Here is a 19487-nt window from a genome sequence, read left to right as displayed (position 1 = left end):
TTGAATAATTCATACATTATCCCTGCGTCATCTATCTCTAACTGGGAATCCTAAACATTCCCCAGGCTTTACCGGAAATATAATCCCACCTTGATGTGAAGGGTTTGCCTCTAGTTCCCATCCCAGTAGATGTACCCAGAATACTTCCACTGGGAGTTGTATGGGTTCAAAAACATAAGGCTAAAATGGGGTTGAATGCTGCTCTAAGCTGCACACTGATGCTTATTCCCAGAAAGATCAGCAGCATCAGCATTAAAGATTATCGTTTCATTTAAATATCAAAAGCAATGCTTATGCAAAATAAAGCCTCGCATCTGTGAAAAGAGAAATCAAGGCAGAAGGTTTCTTAAAATGTCCCTAAATATCATTCTGTCCATCTATACCTATCTCTACTGTGTTTTCAGTTTCTATTAAGCGCTTTGCAGACACTGCTAAAAGCCTAAAATGGAGTGTGGAAGATGTGGAGAGAAATACAGAGAGGGGAGGATGGGGGGGGGAGAATGCTGACAGACCTAGAGATGGACAAATAGATGATGATGAGAAAGGGAGAGAATGGAAGGAAGGTCATTGTGTTTGGCTTTTTTCGTGTGTATTTGCGGCTGTGTGTGTGTTTGCGGCTGAATGTGCTCGTTCTGTGTGTGAGTTGGTGTTATTTTTGTCACGTAAGTATTTTGCCACAATTTATTACTGGGAAGAAAAAAGATCCTTTAACCACAAAAGGATCAAATGAGACAGGAGGGAGGGGGGGGGGGTGTGCATGTGTGTGAGTTGATTCATGTGCAAAAAGGGTTAATAAGATCTGTTGCCTCTTGAGCTTTACACATCCCCGAGTGGTAGACAGTGTCTTCATTTGATGCCATCAACAGTGACACATGGAGAAATAAAGAAGAGAGGGAGTAAGAGGGTGTGTGTGTGTGTGTGTGTGTGTGTGTGTGTGTGTGTGTGTGTGTGTGTGTGTGTGTGTGTGTGTGTGTGTGTGTGTGTGTGTGTGTGTACGTCAGGACATCGGGTTGGAGGACAATTTGATTTGAAACTTATAAGTGGCTGCATTAAAAGCACGAGTGAGTCACAGTGTGTGTGCCTGCCTGTGTGTGTGTGTGTGTGTGTGTGTGTGTGTGTGTGTGTGTGTGTGTGTGTGTGGGTGTGTGTGTGTGTGTGTGTGTGTGTGCTCATACGTGACGGGCAGGAACAACACAGCGCAGAGCACCACCCCTCCCTCTGCTTTCTGTGCCCAAGGCGAAACCCTGGCCCAATTTGACTAATTAAAAAATGCTGAGAAACGAATACACACATGCTCACCTTTAAATGCACACACACACACACACGCACACGCACACGCACAGTGAGATAACCTTGTGGCAGTGAGTGTTGTTTGAGTGCCTGTGTGTCTTGAAAGGCCACGGCTGCCCGTAGCCAAACTTCCTCTGACATTTGCAGTTATGATGAAGATATGATGCATTTCCCTGCAGTGTGCTGAGTAACTGCTGAGTCAGGCTGCACACACACACTCGGTGTCTCGAGCAATAGAAACCAGTCGGACCAGTTCTGCATCATACCGATGAAACAGTTTAAATCAGTGCAAGCAGCTCTGCAGCACAAACAAAAAGGTAGATCACCACATCAAATATGACAAACCAATGACATTGCCATGGTTACTGCAGCTGTGTCACATATGCAGCCTGAAAGTTTGATGTTTTTCCTTAAATTATTACAAAATACAAAACAACTGAAGAGTCATGAGGTCTGAGAGATCACCCGGAGTTTCTTAAAAACATGACTCAACCTTCTGTAACTTTGTCGAGGCTCAGACTGATTTAATAGGTGCCGACATTGTGACTTTCATGGACAAAACTATTCTGAGAAGAGAAGCTAACAATACTATAAAATAAATAATCTCACGGTTAAAAAAAAAAAGAAAGGTTTTATATGAATTAATGAGAATATACACGGCATGGTGAAGATGTTATTTAGTGACAAGAAATCATGTGTTGCTCGAATCTTCCGATTTCCCGAGTTAGGAAGTCATTAGTCTAACTTTGTTGTGTTTAAGTGGAAACAAAATGGACGCTACAAAGAGGAAGTGTTGTATTTATTTCTAAAAGGGTTTAAAAACAAGTTAATTTGAATCTTTGGGCTATGTTTCATCTGAGTTTCTGTTCTAAAATCCTTATTTTTTTATTATTTACATCTTTATACAAGTACACCACAGTTGAGTCATTTTACTCGTCGTTTAAATGTACTGACAAGGTTTTCTGCCATGTTCCTGAATAGATTTTTGAGTAATTACCATTTACCAGTTGTACTATTTTGCTATAGACTGGTCTCATGTCCCCGCATTAGCATATGAATCATTGTGCGCCTCTTTCGTTGGACATGTGAAATAATGATGGTAATGCCACCATTTTGACAGGATACTTTAAATGAAATACCAATCTTAAACATATACAACCACCCAGACAGTAAAAGCAATTCAAGCTTTTCAGGAGAAATGAAGGTTAATTTCTAACGAACGCTCATATTGAGCAAGTGTTTAGAGAACTATTATAAAAATAAACAGGAGCACTAGCAACAGCAATGTGTCAGCTACAGTATAGCATGTTTCATTACGCCAAGGTAGCAGAATCCATTTGATAATGACATGCTACGCAGAGCACCTTCAAAGGAACAGATGTGGAAGAAAAGATGGAGGACAAAGGAGGAGAAATTAAGCTCGGCTCTGAGCTTCTTCAAGGCTGACGCATAATTGTCTATTTTTCTCCTCCTCAATTTCGTTCTTTAATTTAGCTCCATCTAATTTGCTCTCTCCTTCACCTCCACTGACTTCTCATTCAGTCATTTGTTCGCTGCATTCACTCCTAATCTCTACCTCTCCCTGACCTCTTTGCTGCCCCGTGCTCCTTCAATGTCAAAGTCCCTCTCAGTCTTTCATTCAGTGTGTTGTGCTTTAGTGACTGTAAGAACATATCCTTTGTGTCACACTCCTGTAAACAATGCTAGGCTTCTTCTGTTTATCCTTGGTTATCTTCCTGTTCTTTATTAAAGTCTCTTAGTCTCTCTCACAATTTGTTATAATATCATTACTTCCCTTCTCATACTTTCATATTCAGATTCTTCTCTCCACTTGTATTGCTTCACCCAAATATGTGTTGGCACTTTATCTTTACCTCCCTGACCTTGTCCCAGTTGATTTCCTTCTTTCGGTTTACTTCATCCTTTCCTGTTTACAGGAAATCAAATCCTGGTTCACCTCAAATTTCCTAAAACTCAACAGTGATAAAACTGAGGTAGTCGTCATTGGTTCAAAACTCACACTCACCAAGCAACCCAGTTTTACTCTCACCATCGACAACTCCCCGGTTTCCCCCTCCCCTCAGGTCAAGAGTCTGGGTGTCGTCCTCGACAGCACCCTCTCCTTCCACACCCATATCAACAACACCATCCGGTCTGCCTATTTTCATCTCAGAAACATCAACCGCCTCCGCCCCTCACTCACTCCCCACAGTGCCGCTATCCTGGTCCACTCTCTCGTCACCTCCCGCTTGGACTATTGCAATTCCCTTCTCTATGGTCTCCCCCACAAACACCTACACAAACTCCAACTGGTCCAAAACGCTGCTGCCCGTATCATCACCAGAACCCCTGTCATCAGTCACATCACCCCTGTACTACACCAACTCCACTGGCTTCCCATTAAACACCGCATTGACTACAAGATCCTCTTTCATACTTTCAAAGCCATTCATAACCTCGCCCCCCCATACCTGTCTGACCTTGTCCATGTCAACATTCCCACCCGGTCTCTTAGGTCTGCCTCCTCCATCACTCTCAAAGTTTTCCCAGCCCGTCTCTCCACCATGGGGTCAAGAGCCTTCAGCCGCTCTGCCCCTCACCTCTGGAACTCCCTCCCCCCTGATATTAGAAACATGGAAACTATCACCACTTTCCAAACTCACCTCAAAACCCACCTGTTCAGGCAAGCGTATGGCTGACCTGTGCTGCAAGCTGTATGTTTTTAGTAGTTATGTTTTTAAACTGTGTTTTGCTTTTAACTATGTTTGTAAAAATTGTTTTTAACCTTGTTGTACGGCGACCTTGAGTGCCTTGAAAGGCGCCTTATAAAATAAATGCATTATTATTATTATTATTATTTCCTCCCCACTCCTGCCTCCACCTCCATTCCCGTTTCATTTCTCTGGCTCGGCAGCTGCATTTTAAAATGTGCTTTCCTGGAGTCTCGCTGTCCTTATAGGGTTCAACTACCTTCATGAGTACATGCAGAAACTAATCCATGTGAGGCATGAATCTAAGTGAGAGTGTCATTAGTGAAGTCATTCACATTCACTCCATGATAATAAAGCTTCAATGTGTATACAGTTTGGATTTGATGCAAAGACCCTAAGGTAGAAACTTAATAGTGTGTTTTCATGCTGAAAAGACGACATGTTCTATTCAGCAGCTCTGCTTCAGCCTTGTCCTCACACACTCTCTTTGCAGCCCACCTCTCATTTAGATGTTGAGTAAAAGAACATTTTATTGAGCGACAATGATTATGAATATCCCTCCACCCTCTTTCTTTTTTTCCATGTCTAATTTATATGAATATATTGCATTAGTTTAAAGGCACGATCATTGGTTTATTGTAAGTTAGTTTGCTTACAAAAGAGAAAGAAAATACATTTTAGTGCTCAAGCCTTTATCTACCGTACCCTACACCATTATGTTTTTTGTATCCCAATAGAAGCAGAAGCCCTCCAGCAGAATTAGCATCCCCTTATCCTCCTAACCTAGGTATTGATTAACAAGGAATCAGGACAGCTGACCATGGCAGTGCCACTAAATTATTTAACATTTCAGCCACGTGGGATGATTTCACACAGCTGAATAACTGTTCTTTTTGTGCACATACAACGAGTTTCATGAACATCGAGCCAATAGCTTTTTATTATTTAGCATTTATTATCCATAAGGACACATTGAGAACAACCAGATGAATAAGACCATACCAATTCCAGTGTGCTTGATGACAGTTAAAGTTTGGACAGCTTTGATGAAAATCGTAGATGATTAACGGTGTCGAAAAACACAGCTCCACCTAACTATAACTACAAGCTGATTTGAAGACATAATGCTGTATGCTTATGTTCCTCTTTGGGAGATCTATTTCTAACGACGCGCTGCCCTCTTGGACTCTTAAATTCATCTAACTTCTGAGCCATTCCTCATTTCACTCTTTTAGTACTTGCTCTCGATGGTCCTATTCCTCCGGCTCCCTTCCTCGATCTCTTTCACCTCTGCCAACTTCTCTCGTTCAACGTATGTTGGATCTTGGAGCGTGCATCACTCTGCTGACAGTTTCTCTTAGAAAACTTGATCTCGAGTTCTCGGCTTCTCCACAATGTCTTCTCTTTTCACACCTCTATCACTCAACTTTCTTGAGTTCTTCTATTCTTCTTTTTCATTATGATCTATTTTTCCCCTATCCTATTTTATTCCTGACATCTCTTCATTTCTCATATGTTGTACAAGTTGTGATTTTCCTCTTTGTACTTACTTCTCAGTTGGGCTTCTCCTGCTCATCAGAACCTCTCTGAACATCCTGCCCCCTGTCCACCCTTCTCCACTTATTCCCAAGAACAAGGAGCTTCCTGCCCTCTTTTCATCATTCTCCCTCCTCACTCTCTCTTTCAGTCCACCATGTGGTGATGCCATCACCTCCTCCTCCAACTCATCCTCCCCTGCGGGCTCCCTTCAGACTCCTGATCAGAGGGAGGGAGGGAAACTTTGGCACTCTACTCATCTTGTGATGTTGTACAGTTTCTTTTCTGAGCGGGTGACAGTAGGAGATCTTGGTGTGTGTTCATGTGTGTGTGAAAAGACAGCAGCAAAGAATAAGAGACAGATACAGTGGGGCTTCCTCTCAGGCTTTTCAGCAACAGGAGACGACAGCAATAGAAAGAAGAAGAGAAAAGACTAGTGAGAAAAAGTAAGAGAATGACAAACAGATGTCAAAGACAGATCTAAAGTAAGCAAGAAGAAAGGGACAATATGTCAATAACTACCTGCCTAAGGTGTTTCCTTTGCTATGGTAATAAATACAAGCAGATTACATTTGCGTTTAATGGCTGCTCAATTAGGGAGGTTTAAACCCAACACATCCACTCCCATCTCTAAACCAACACCATTTACCATCACTAAAAACCTGAGAGGGTTTTATGTAAATCTCCCAAATACCTACGCCCAATTAGTTCTACTTACAGCCACATTACTGTTTCAACAAACCGCTCACTCCCCCTCTTTCCTTGCAGAGGGAACAGATGATTGTCATACTACATAATTCAGCTGCAAAATATGATCCAGCTGTTGGTCCAACAACTTTGCCCCCGGCTCTACTGCTTATGATTCAACTGGGACCCAATCATAGATGAAAAGCTCAGGTTCCCAGAGACGTTCAGAGGCTGTGAGGAATGAATTTGGTTTTTGTGCACTCTGCTTCAGAAACACAGCTTTACAACCATTGGGAATCTCAGCTGAGCCATAATTTGGACTAAGTGCTGAACGATGCTCCTTATCCAGCCATGCCTAAAGGCCAAATGCTGTGGGAGATTAGTATTATGAAATATTTATATTCTGCTGGTGGATATTTCGGACCTAAGAGTGTTGTTTTTCTTCGGGCAGCTAAATGCTGGAAAGAAAAAACAATAACTCTATTACTGGTTTATGGAAGGAAATACAATGTTTATTAACCAAATGGGACGATGTTTCATTATGTGATTATTATTGTGTGATTGTATGAAAACCGGAAATCTTTTTTGCATCACTTTATTTTTGCCTGTGGAACACTTGGTTGAAATGTTTAAGAGAAAGACGTTTGTTGTTTTTTCTTTTCATTTGAGGTTTAGTGGAAGTGTATATTACTATTTAAGCCAGGTGTTCTCTGGGGCGAAGCAAACATTTGAGGCAGTTAAAAATGTGTGTTTTAACGGCTAGCAACAATAAGATCTAAAATATAACCCAACTTCTGCAAGTAGCATTCAAGCATTGGTTTAAATGCATCTGTTTTGCACTCTGAGAGAAGAAACTATACAATAGGCATTCTACAGTAAAGCAACATTGCTTATGTTTGAGGGTAAAATGCAATTGCTTTTTTCTAACTAAGTAAAATAAGTGGGTTAAATAGGCATCATAACGTCTCTCGAGGTGAAAGCTGTAAATCTGAAGATATGTGGGAAGCATATTGTCACCTGTTGCATCTTAAGCCGCAGCTTAGCTTCAAGTGTCAATCATTGAGAATACGAGAGGAACAGTGAAGCTGCAATAATGTCCCAAAGCTCGCAAGCACAGACAAACATGTGCTGCTAGAGAAAACACATTAAGATCAATTCAGAGTGTAGATTGCTCAGCACTGATCGTAGCACTCTTACACAAATGTACACCACAACTTTCCATAGAAAACCATTTTCTATGTGAAGAAAAATACTACTTTGGACAACAAATATAAAGACCTAATGCATAATATGAATCTGTGCAAAGAGGAAAGGTTGCAGTAATGCCACTGAGAGGGAGAGATGCAGCGCAGCATTCTATCAACAAATATCCATTTGCCCCTGTGAAACACCTACCTATTTAAAAAAGATTGGATTTTAGCAAGTCATTCATCACAATCTGAGTGCACTCCAAATATATTCAACACCAATTTTCAGATCACTGGTCTGAGGTTTAGAGAAAATGGCTGCAGCCTCCGACTACAATTTGTCCACTCCTGAAGTCAGTGGCAATGCAACAATGAATAATTAAATCATGTTACACCGTTATTGCACGTGATGAAGACCCCGACGTTATTGCAAGCACACAGGCCAGCCACATACATGAACAATAAGTCATTAGTCTGGAAAAATCTATGCAAGGTTCACTTGCAGGTGAGGTGTAATCAGCGCCTTTTGTGCACCATCTCTTGTACAAGGCATGGATAATGAAATATCTATTCTGTAAGTGAAAACAGATGTCGCAGCATGCACTAATCTGTGGGAAAGCGACAACACAGTGCATCGCCTCCACTGAAAGATGTTCATGTTTTTTAGAAAGACTTCTCATGTGAGTGATTTTATTTTTACCTTTAGCAAAAGACAGCTGGTGGATATTTACCCAAAACATCACGAAGACTCAAAGATTTGAAATGGGAAGCTCCAGAGGGAATTAAGCCCTTAAACACAGCAGTGTTTGAGCAACCGAAGGCACAACAAATAAAGAGAGGTGGGATAAAACAAATAGAGTAATCCCACTTCTGTTGCTCTCCATTTTCATAAACAGGCAGCAACACTGCCTTTGCCACCTACACACACACACACTCCAGTCAAGTTGCATTTGTCAGGAAAGCATGAGCTTTTATGCTGAAAGCTAAATAGCAAGATTTCATCACTAGCATGTCACTCCCCTAACGCTGTGCTGCTACTAATCCCATAATTAAAAGTGAAGAACTGTCTGCAGGATGTTTCATTCTACGAAGGACGGCAACAAGGCCTGTGCTTCACCTTTTTTGTAACCTCTGCAGGGACGCTACGCCCACAACACGCTGCCCCCGTCCATCTGTATACCTGGGGTTTGCTCCTGCTGTCATAATTGAGTTTTATTGAATATAATTGAACCTCGCAACCACACTGAAAGCCACTCGAAGGCTCACAAGTGGACTCGCTGCAGCAGTGCACCATCATTCAGAAAATGATTTACCTCTACAGACAGTGGTGGAAAAAACATCTTAAGAGTAGAACTATGAAAAACACTGTGTGAAGTGGCTTTCATTCTCGTGAAGCAGCATGAGCTTTCGTGGGGGCGTCACACATCTCCCAAAAAGCCAGCATGGAGAGGCTGTTTAGCTTCAAACTAAAATAAACAATAAACTACAGTAGACTTTCCAGAAAATAAATAAACTCGAATTCCAAATATAAGAATTGTGATCATGCAATTGACTGTTAAAAATAAGGTGTCAAAATGTATGTGCCAACAATAAGTGAAATAATTTGATCTATTATGTTTAAATATTACATCTAATGATGTGGTCGGACCTGTGGTAGTGAATGGTGTCAATCATTCATAAATTGGTGCCCATTATCAAGCCATAACATATATAATATTAGATTACACAAGTATATTAAACATTTTTAATTTATTTTTAGGTTTAGTTATTAGGCAATGCCACGTCACATTTTTTGAAACAGATGCATTACTATGGAAACAGCGTTTTATGTGAAGGCTGTTAAGAATAAAGCTAATCTCAACAATGTACTTTGTTAGAAATCAGATAACGCATGATCATTTCTAATTAAGTTATCAAATCACTTTACTGGAGTAAAAATGTAAATATTTCCCTCTGAATTGTAGTGGAGTAGAAGAATAAATAAAGTGGCCTTAGATGGAACAACTCATCTCAACATTATACAGCAGTAGCATACATAGACTAAGCAAACACATATTGATGCATAAACAACCAACATCTTTTTAGCTGATGTTGGATCAGGTCAGACAGTGATCACCCACGTTGGCGCCTATTGACATTGAAACCACAACGAAGTCTTAGTAGCTGAAAAACAATCCACATTTCTACATTTAATAACAAAAAAGAGCAATCGAGGAATATAATAACGCTAACACTGCTCAGAAATAGCAAGCGGAAACACTAAGAACAAAGAAAGAATAAATCACACCTTCAGAAGTGTGCTGAAAAACACCAGTGAGTGACAGGACAATAAAATGAGAATAGGAGCAGAAAACAGCAGGGAGACAGTTTAATTGCACAGCCCTTTATCTGCATGAACAAATTCACCATAATGGCAGAATATATATATAATTTAAAACAGAATGAACCCCAACAGTATGGGTAACTCGGCACGGCACACCCAAATATCACCGCCTGACCAATTTCATTACACGGTGCAGCAGTAGTCTTAAACTCCTGACCGAACATAATGTTCCCCTCAAAGAGCCTCAGAGGAACGAACAAAGAGAACATTTGTACAGGGGGACCTTTCAGCGTGTCGACACTACTCCTCCTAAACCTTACAGACCACCCTGCCGCTCCTCACAACTTGAACACATATTAAACAGTGGCATGCTGCAGAATTTGGAAAAAATAGGTAATTATTTGGAGTGATATTGCAATTGTGATCTGATTCACATAAGAGGGATTGATCATTTGACTACCATTCTTCTTATTATCTTTAAAAAATATGGAATCTGCACCCGTCTGTAGTAATGATTTGTATGCCATATCTCTGCAGCCTCAACAAAACTGCCTACCCAATAGAATTGAACACATATTTAACAAAAATAGTGTTTCCAGCAATTTTAATATTGCACTAGGCCATGTAAGATAATGATTAATTGTGCAGCGCTAGTCAGCTAAAGCATATCATTACTGCTCTGTGCCCACTTTGACATGTATGGAAAACAATGGCTGCCAACGTAATCTCTCAAAATGTAAAGATGGAAACGCAATCAATATTTGATTCAATATGATATAAAATTCATTATCATCCAGGATTTGGCTGATGTAATGTAATGAGATACATCTTTAATGTCAACCACAAAGGGATTAAGATGAGTCAACCTCTAAGAAGAATAATAAGATATATTTGCACTAGTAATACTTCGAAAAGCTGGCTTTTAATAATCAGACACCTCTGAGAAAGTTGACAAAAAGGGAGGTCCTACAGTAAAGGGATGCACCATTTCACTTCTAACTGCATTTGACATGCACCATTGTATCCCTTACACTCTCTTTCTTATTATAGTGTATGTTCCATTGTTGGCTTGGAATTAAGATGTTCACTGCCAACAACTACACTGAAGCTGTTTCAGTCCCGATGCCAATGCAGACAGGGATACCTGAGCTTTGGGAATCAAACACATACGGATATAAATGTACCCGCACCACTAGAAACATTTGCTTTGCAGTGAAAGTGTGGAATAAATCCAAACAGCTGACATGTTTGTTGTAAACTACCACTATGTAATTGGATATAAACATAGAATGGTATTGAATAAATCAGCCACACTGTCACCATCACCGGATCCATGTATGTGAGACACAGCATCAGCCAGATATCTGATATCTGTATCATCTGTGAATAACCAACTGTAAGTCTTATTCATGGCAGTGATCCCATTTAAATCGCTTGTATCTGAGAGTAAAATGCTGCTACTACTACTGGACTCTTGAGCATTACAGAAAGCAAAAATATGGTCTGAAAAGTAACCTTTATTCCATATCTGGACATCAGAAATGTCAACAGAAGGCGGATTTAAATGGCACGAGTGAAAGGCACCAGGTTGTATCGTACTATTCATAATATTGTGGCGTGGTTTCATATGTGCGTGAAATTAGTTTTACGTGTTAATGACAGCATCCTTAATAAAATAAGATCAATAAGTGCAAGTCAAGAGTTTGTTATTCTTCATAGCTTCTACATGAGTGGGTTTTCCCCTGCTCCAGAAGGGAGAAGTATATGAGAAACGCAGAAACTAAGAAAGAAAAACGTTTGGGTTAAGATCCAAGATGAGGGAGGGGATGAGGAGAGAAGACAGGATTATCAGATGAGGAAGATAAACAAATAAAGGTTGCAGTAAACATTTGACTCCATCCCTCTCCTCGCTGTCACCACCCCCACCATCTCCCTCCTCAAAGCTTTGTTTTCTCTGCAGCAGCATTAAGCTCCAATTCCTCGTCTGCTCAAAATGAGACAAATCCCCTTATTCTCCACTGAGAACACACACTCTTTTACTTAGACACAAAGACCTGGAAACACACACCTGATTACTTAAATCAGTGAGAATAAAAAGTCTGGATTCTCCAAACAATCCGCCCCCGCTTTTCCATCGATCTGAACACAATTTATGCATCCTCTCTTGTCTCTCCCGCTGCCTTCCACGCCTCAGCCCCTCCCTCGCTGCAGTTTCTTCAATAGCAGCAGCTACATTACTGACTGAAATGCAAACTGCCAATCCCATCTAATCACGGAGAAACGCAGATAAGAAAACGCAGCGCTGCCTTTAGAGATCCTAGATCCATCTTCATTTCTTATCAAACCCCTCAGCACTCAGGCTTATCTCATTGTGTGTGCACTGTCAGACGTGTGAACACAACAAACTGTTATCCCACTTTTTAATGTTTGTTCGGAGAGCTGGCTGAGATTGGGAGCCCTGCACCTGATTCGGTTTTAATTGACAATTAATGAATCCAGACATTAGCTGCTCCAAACACCTGGCAGAGGGCAAGCCATAATTAAACTCATTAGAATGAGAAAGGAGACTTTTGTTCTCAATCAGCAATTAAAAGCAGCTAAAACAGAAGGCACTCTACCAAATAAATGTCTCTCTTCATCCCTTCTCTTCTTGAAGCACTTTTAACTATTAAATTAATAGCACTCTTCTTCTTGTTTAAAGGCCTTCTTTCCCTCTACTGTGTTTTTGTAAGTTCTTTAACCTTCATTTTCGCCCGTTGTTCTTTGTTTCCCCCCTCTATACTGACCTGCAAATTAGTATTTTAAATGCAGTCCAAGAAGCTCAAATCGTTATCCTTCTTTCTAGAAGTAAACAAGTCCTGAAAGAATTCCTCTAACTTTGGACGTTCTTGGTTTCTTAAGCTGGGCTTTTCATGTCCAAATGAGTATTCTTCCACTTAGTATGAGCCGATGTGCTTCGTATTGAACACCAGAATCATTGAGTCTATCGGCTCATCCGAGTGGAAACGTCTTGTTTGATTTGTTGAGAGCCCATTGCCAACCAAATCAACAGATGAGGATTTTTTTTCTGAAGTGTCTGGCAAATAATGGTATTTATTATTCAGGGACAACAGTTGATTGATGAATACATCAGACTCACTGTGTACTTGTTCACAAACTGCCACACATCTCAATCCATTGTTGCTTAGTCCAAAAAAGAGAAACGCACTGAAATAGTCCAGCATGTCTCCACTGTATTTTAATTAGATCATATCAATCCATTGAAATGATGTGTTCCAGTCTGCTGACAGGAGAGCAGTACTTATCCAATTATCTCCTGAAGGATGATTTAAGTCCTTTGACAGACAGCTAGAAGTGAAAAACACTTCAGACCATTTTGGGGAACATTTTCCATTTTATACTTTAGGTATTCACCTAATATTCTTATCCAGAGCCACTTGGAGTGAAGGCAGAGGTAGAATAAGCTTTCGGCTCGCCAACACTGCCAGAACATTTTAAAATGGAGGTAGACGGGAGACTTTCTAAAAAGAAGTTAAGAGCAAATTAGAGTGAGCTGAGGTGGAAGACGTGCAGAGAGAAAATGATTTAGCATAGAGAAGGTGATCTGAGGTACTTCTTCAAGGTTTTTCAGCTTAGAACTGAGGATGGGGAAGGCCTTTCTGACCAGTCATTCCACTTGTGCTGATTCATTGTTCCCCACAGGCCTTCTCATGTGTATAGCCTTCTGAAGTTCATCATTGTAAATAATCCAGTGCCAAACTCTGTGTACTGTTCCACATTGCCTTTAACACAGCGCACTCCTCTGAGGCTCTAGGAGGGAACTAACTTTTCTAACAAATACGTTTTTTGATCAAAGTGCTGCTCAAAAGGCTCTCTAAAAACAGACCATTTGCACAGCAGGAAACAAAACCACAGCAAACATGCTGCAGAATATATAATGTAAATAGTTTGCAATAATAAATAAATAATTGCAGTAATTTGTGAGAATATTTAATGGAGGAATCTAAGTGGAATTAGTTTACGTATGATCTGTTTAGCATGTTCTTACTTGCCTGAGGAAAAGCTCTTTGAAACCTACACTGTTAAGTCAAAGTTCACATATTCAGCCAAAATGTCTAATAATAACAAAACCGTTTTAAACTATGAAGCCTCAAATGCAGGGAGAGAAACCTTTCTTCTTCCCCTCTCTCCCTTCATATCGACCCAGCAGTCTGGACTTTGTGATGAAATGGCACTCTGAACGGCTTTGTCCAAGACGGCTGTAAACATGTCACATCTGCCGGCCTCGTGGCTCCGCCGGGCCCCAAAGAGCCCGCTGTAAATGTCTCAACTGGAGGGCTGTAATGGACAAGGCCTTTTTACAGCCAACAAGAACATTAAACAATATTGTAGCTCAAAAATCACAATCTATATAACATATCTAATGTAATGTGTCACTTTCTTCTGTCCCCTTCAAACCTATATATGCAAAATCGTAGAGGTTCTGGAAAAGAGTGTGCATACATGCTTATATATGCATACTCACTGTACTTGCAAGGCCGCCATGAGCTTAACACTCTCAGGATTGAAAGGCAGAACAACAATAGTAGAAGGGAAATCAGTGAGATTGTATGTTTTGATGAACTGTACAGAACCGTTAGCAAAGCATACATAATTTAGCTTTACCAGCCGAAACAGACATTCAGAGCATTGCAGAAACAGTGCAGGCTTCTAATGGAATTTTCTATCAGGGAGAGCTCGGTAAGAGCAGGTATACCTCAGGCTCAGTCTGAGAAAAAAAAACCCGTTAACATTAAAACTGTCAGTGCTACCGGGTTTCCAGATGTTGCAACGGAAACAAGCAAACCCAGCTGTCAAATAACCAGCGCGGCTCATAAGGAGGTGTGTGATGGCGTTTTTAGTGTATAAAAGACCTCCAGCTCCGGAGTTGCTGGTACATAAAAACAGAAAACCACTTGGCTTTTAATGAGCAGAATTGGCAGCTCTGACAGATCGTGTTTGCCTCCAAGGTCTCGCCGCATTTTTAAGACATTTGAAAAAGCAGATGCATTCACAGATGAATTCACAGGTGTAGTCATCACATTTTACTGAACGTAACAATAAACTACTGCTGCATTTACTGCTGCCCTCAAGATGAACTGTTTGGAAAGCATCTTGTTCTCTCAGAGCGGAATAATCAGGCGAGAGGAATGGAGGTCCACGTTCTATAATGCCCGTTCAATTAGACCGGAAAATGCCTGAGAAAAGAAAGGCCACCGCAGTTTAAATGTGTATATACACGCCAATGTGCTGCTGACAGCTTGACTTCCCACCATGGGCTACATTACTAACAAGACACTGGAATTTGTAAATCTCTCGTTCAATAAAAAGCATTTACAAAGCCATTCAAAACCCTTTTTCTCTAAAAACTCAAAAATAAAGCACTGAGGGAATAAACATCTAAGAGAATGGGTGCATCAATTATTCGTAATGATGAGCCTCATTTGTTTATTTTAAATTAACACAATCTACAAGAGTGACCTTAGAAACCCTGATGGGGATGTGTTTGTCCAATTTACTCCAACAAAAAACACTATTTGTTGTTAACACTAATATATGATCAGTGTTGGGGAAGCTCATTTATATGTATAACCTTGAAGGCTACCAATGACTTAACGAGAAGAAGTTGAAAGCCAGCAAAAAGAAAAGACCCTTGGGTTGAATCTAGGTGGGTTAACTGAAGGTACTCACAGAAAGTACTTCAAACTGAAAAATATACATGATCAAATTCACGATGTATATGTGCATATGATACAAAATGAATATGAATCACATGCCAGCAAAAAATGCACTAATTTGAGTTGATATGAATAACTGTCCACTTGTTCGCATATAAACCAGACCAAAAAATACAAAACAGGAATGCAAAATGTTTAACTACCAACATGAGCAGTGGTATATAACAAATGTCCTTATATGAGCCAAAAAGTATTCGTAGTTTTAGGAGTTAACAACTTAATAATGGCCAAAAAGTTATTTACTAATGCAACACTATTCAACTATAAATGCAGTTAAACTACCAGCATGCTCCTTCAAAATGTATTTGGACTACTTTTTTAAGTTCATGTAGTTCAAAACTCCACAACAATGAGAATGGACGTGTTTATTGTCTTGTAGGCAGATTGTCTTAATATCTGCGGGTGTGTGATAGATAATTACGGCCTTAAACCTTCCATTGTATTTGAATATGTCAATTAATCAGTGTGTACCGACCATTAATTAAAAACTCCCCATCCCCCTGGACCCTTCTCCTCCGTGCAGAGTGTGTTGAACCATGTTTGCATTTAAATGCACATCACAGCTGCAGGATCTCATTATTCCTGACTGGATATGAACCTGCCCAGCAACACTTCTCATGCTCAAATACCATATTTCACTTTTTAACAAACATGTCCAGCTGTGAATTAAGAAACAGGTAATGAAAAGTGTTCTTTCCGCCCTCAGCTATCTGTGGAGGTTGTGGCAGGATAGGTGTGAACTTCATTTAGGCACATTCTGTCTTCTTCACCGGTTCTCTGACTGAGCCCGAGGTCAGCGCCGCTCCTGAGAGTTCACTGGTCATTAACTTTCACTTTATGAACATGTTAATGTTCAATCAAATAGTGCTTCGAGGCATCATGCAACAGAAGATTACTGATAGAAATTGCATGTTGTGTCTACATGTTGACTGTATTTCCATTTTACAGGTGCTGTGTGTGTTGGATAATCTGCCGCCGAGCCTCAGGCCAAACCTGTTCTTTCCTCTCTCTGGTTTTCATTTGCTACCTACACATTGCAATTTTTTATTATTACTCATCCTCTACTACTTTCCCAGCCATTCAAGGTTTCATATTTTAAAGTAATTCAGCAGGGTGATTTTTTTAATTCCTCGCCTACATCATCTCTACAGATGAAAACATGGGTGCATGAGTCTGTTTTGTTGTTGCTTTTGAGCAGACATTCTCCACCCTAGTGTGACTCTACAATGAAGTGAACTGCAGTTGACCTCAGATGCCATGACAGATAGCCTATCTCTACTGAAGATACACACCTAATCAGATTTCACACCAGCACGGTCATTGCCAGTTTCAAACCCTTACTCTGCTCATTAAATGAATATTCACACAGACACCCAGAGCAGATAGAGGGGGGGGGGGGGCTGAGAGTGAGCGTGTGTGATTGTTTTTCACAGCTAAACTTGATGTGCTACTGTGCAGACAAGATGACAGATTGAAGAAAAAAGACGTCAGAGGGGTCGTTAAGAAATAAAGAAGAAGGAAGGAATGATACAGCGCGCATGAGAACTAGTATGATAAAGAAAGATTTGGGGAAAGAAAAAGAAGGACGGATAAAGGGAACAAAGAAAGAATTGAGTGGATCAGCAAAAGAGGAAACAAAAGTCTTCTGCTCTGAAGTTTCACTAAGAATGAAAACCCACTGAATCAGCTGTGAAAAAGGACATTTTAACACTTGTAATGATATTTCTGCATCTCATATCCATATCTACTAGTTTTTTTATTCACAGAATAACCTGTCCTTGAATATTTATTTGACTGCTAACTAAGTGAGAAATAAAAAAACGGAATGAAAGTAGGTGATGAAAAGCTTCCGATTCACATTTTTCTTTTGCAAAGTTTCACTAAGTCCCATTCAAATGGACACTTTAATTCTCTCCCCATTCCTACTTCCTCTCTGCAGTTTCTCCAGCACCATCTTCCTTCTCTTCATCCTCCCTCCCTCTCTGCCTGCCTCCCACCCCCTCCTCCCCCCCCCCCCCCCCCCCTCGCTTCGTCACAGCAGATTTCGGGCCATTTAATCCTGATTATGGCTTCAAAGTCCCAGTTGACACCGAGCAGCTCCAACTTGCTGTGTTGGAGATAGTGTGAGCGAGAGGCCCGATTCTGGCTATAAGCACATCTGTCTTGTGTCTGTCGGTTTTGGGCTGCGAGACATTGTGCTTGTGTTGACATGACGTTTTAGCGAGAGTGCGTGTTTGAGACATTCTTAAGCTGGAGTGGCAGTTTCAGTCGCTAAATCGTGTTCGGGTGAATGTGTGAGATTGTTTACCCCACAAAACAGCTGTTTTATGGGTGATTGCTTGGGCATTGTGGGTAAGTGTTGCAGTGAATAGCTTATTGCTGAGTGGCTGTGTACTGCCAGGCTCCACGCTCTCTGTCATCTTAACAACTTCGCCCTTCTTCACAAATTATCTCCTCTGGACTCTTTTTGTCCTCTTTTCACCTGACAAAACCACTTTGCCTGAAGTCGTGAAACTCACTGTTGAATGTTGTAAAATGGACAGCTCAAATTGTTAACAGTAAATAAATGGAGTAAACAGTAAATGGAGTGCATTTATAAAGGCTGGCATAACACATAACACTTTGAAGAGTTGTTGAAAAGTGGGGTTTGTTTCAACATTTATAGGCTACAAGTGCTCCAATCAATTGTGCACCGTGGCAATTTACAAGTATCTTCTGAAAAACCCACCTCTATGATGTCAGTCAAATTCGAAGATATGTCCGAAAAATGTAAAGTATCAATATGTGTCCATTAGAAGAGTGAGGAAATTCAAATTTAAAAAAGGGGTTTGCCACTAATTACAAGCACAGATATAGTTTAAATTGACTAATACATCATCAATCTGATCATTTGTGACATTAATACTTGTCTTGTGTATTGGATTACTTTGTCAGGTAATCATTTCGTTTTGTCCATCATGCACAAGGCATAGAACATTAACATGACACTCTTCAACGCACAAAAGAGACCCAATCTGCTTGTTCCAAAGTGATTAAAGCACTTTTGTTTTTTAGGGAGAGGAAGCTGCTTATTAAAATTGATGAAAAGTGTTTTGTACTACATTGCAATCTATTCAGTGAGGAGCAGTCGTGCAGTACATAGAGTCAGTGAAGTATGAAAAACTGAGATTTCTCGGTATGCATCTAACATTTTAATGGATTTACGGCTTTCAATTTCGGCAATTTACATCAGACTTTGTTAGTCTCGTCTAACTGTGGACTTTTTAAGGAGTCTTCCTCTCTGCACACATAAATAAACATGTGGTTAAGATCTCCACCTGTCACTTTGATTTCACATCATTGTCAACTGTTTTTAACTACTACTTTCTCAAATCTTTGCTCGTCTCACTTTTCATTTATCTACTCTAATCTTTTTCAATCCACAGCCAAACATTACCTTTCCTTTCATTGGTACATCCCACTGTCAACCCCCAAAGACTTCCACTCGTATGTGTTCACTCTCACCAATTGGATTAGCATGCTCTTGATCTTTTATTCAATTTCCTAAAAACAAGGATTTTCTAGGGCTTGTTTACACACACACACACACACACACACACACACACACACACACACACACACACACACACACACACACACACACACACACACACACACACACACACACACACACACACACACACACACACACACACACACACACACACACACACACACACACACACACACACACACACACACACACACACACACACACACACACACACACACACACACACACACACACACACACACACACACACACACACAGATAATTACAAGACTGTTTGTGTGATTAAGTACCGTGCAAGTGGCTGTTAGAGGTGTGAAATGAAGGAGAGATAGACTGATAACCCGAGGCCCCCTGAGACACATATTAGTGTGTGTCCGTGTGTGTGTGAAATAAGAGTGTGTATTGTCAGAGTGTGTCTAAACC

The 19487-nt window shown here is 40.5% G+C and overlaps 1 protein-coding gene across 1 annotated transcript in view; it reads right to left on the bottom strand.

Annotated features, from left to right (window-relative positions):
• pcxb (pyruvate carboxylase b) overlaps nucleotides 1-19487 on the bottom strand; it is a 298980-nt gene that overhangs the window by 122363 nt on the left and 157130 nt on the right.

This window comes from Notothenia rossii (assembly GCF_949606895.1).
Source record: "Notothenia rossii genome assembly, chromosome: 3".
Classification (NCBI taxonomy): Eukaryota; Metazoa; Chordata; class Actinopteri; order Perciformes; family Nototheniidae; genus Notothenia; species Notothenia rossii.
This window is presented reverse-complemented; position numbering and strand designations above follow the sequence as displayed.